This window comes from Suncus etruscus, chromosome 10 (genome assembly GCF_024139225.1).
Source record: "Suncus etruscus isolate mSunEtr1 chromosome 10, mSunEtr1.pri.cur, whole genome shotgun sequence".
In the NCBI taxonomy this organism is placed as follows: Eukaryota; Metazoa; Chordata; class Mammalia; order Eulipotyphla; family Soricidae; genus Suncus; species Suncus etruscus.
In genome coordinates, this window is record NC_064857.1 from 45,464,739 (window position 1) to 45,466,427 (window position 1,689).

The window sequence follows — 1,689 nt, forward strand, 5'->3', positions numbered from 1 at the left end:
ACATTATCATTTTCTAGCTCTAAACATACAGCTTATATCTAAATTTACACCTAACATGTTTACAAGACTTTAAGTGAAAATAAGAAGGAAAGTGGGAACATGTGGCAAAATTTTAGTTTGTCTTAAAAGAGAAGTGAAGTAGCGTATAAGAAGACTTTTGTGGCAACTCCTTCAAATTAATTTTTAATTTTTTGGTTTTTGGCTCACAATCAGTGGCACTCAGGGGTGATTCTTGGCTCTGGTTCTGTACTCAGAAATCGCTCCTGGCAGGCTCAGGGGAAGATAAAGGATGCTGGGCATTGAACCGAAGTCTGTCTAGGGTTGGCCACATGGAAGGCAAATGCCCTACCACTGTGCTATTGCTCCAGCCCTTCAAATTATTTTTTGATAGGAGTTTATGACTAAGTGAAATCTCAGGAATATTCAATGTTCTCATAGTTTCATAGTCCTTTTAAGCTATTACAGAAATAAATAGAGATTAACAAGTATAACACTGGGGCCTATTCCAAGGAAAATTACATGATGAAAACATATAATCAGGGGCCAGAACAATAGCACAGTGATAAGATGTTTGCCTTGCAAGTGACCGATCCAGGATGGAACTTGGTTCAATCCCTGACATCTTATGGTCCCCCCTGAACCAGGAGTGATTTCTGAGTGCATAGCCAGAAGTAACCTCTGAGTTTCAGTGTGTGGCCCAAAAAGAAAAAAAAAAGTCACATAAATAATTACACTGAGTACTATCATAACAAAATATGACTAAATGAGGGAAGTAGAAAACCTTTCTAGAGTACAAGCCGGTGCGGGGTGGGGAGGAAGGACACTTGGGATATTGGTGATGAGAATATTGAACTGGTGAAGGGTTTTTAATATATACATATAAAAATAATAAAATAAAAGATAAGGCCTCCCAATGATTACCACAGGCTGTGTTCTTTACACTGACTGTATAGAAAGAGGAGGTACAGTAAACGCACCCCATATACACCTCAACTCAGGCCCTTTGCCTGGTCTGTATTGTGAATGGGGAGACAATAAAAAAAGCAAAACAAAACAAAAAACCATAGTCAATTTTTTAATATAAAGCCACTTTTTGCTTTATTTTTATCATGATGTTACAATTGAATAAATCATATCATAGGACACCTAAATTTTATGCCTATTCCACACAGTGTAGCAGTGACTAATTATATGTTACAGTTTACAATCAATATAATTAACCTCAAATTAAATAAAAAGTTCTTCCTAAGTTACATTATCCAAATATTCTTCATTCAAAATAGCTGGAAAGATGATACAGCAGTTTGGGTTCTGGCCTTGCATGTGGCCTACCAGGGCACAAACACTTTCACCACATATGATTTCCAGAGACAACCATGAGTATTCTCTGAACATATATATATATATTCAAGAGCCAATTCTGAGCACTACATGTATTCTCCCTAAACAAACAGAAAAAAAAGGACAAAGATGACTAAAATGAAAACAACGTATGTCACTCTTTCAATAATTTGATAATTTCTATTGCATAACATTGTGTAAGACTATCCACAGAATTGTAGGCAAGGTAATAATAATTCAGTTCCACATTTAAAAAGTATGATTTAACTTTAAAAATCATACAAAGGGCCGGAGTGGTGGCACAGTGGTAGGGCATCTGCCTTGCAAGTGCTAACCTAGGATGGATGT

At 36.4% G+C, this 1,689-nt stretch overlaps 1 non-coding gene across 1 annotated transcript; it reads left to right on the forward strand.

The window, feature by feature from the left end:
• The first annotated feature begins 904 nt into the window (after positions 1 to 904).
• Positions 905 to 1,037, forward strand: LOC126021093 (small nucleolar RNA SNORA51). The gene has a single exon (XR_007499705.1). It is a non-coding gene; the product is annotated as a small nucleolar RNA SNORA51 (small nucleolar RNA).
• The last annotated feature ends 652 nt before the right edge of the window (positions 1,038 to 1,689 follow it).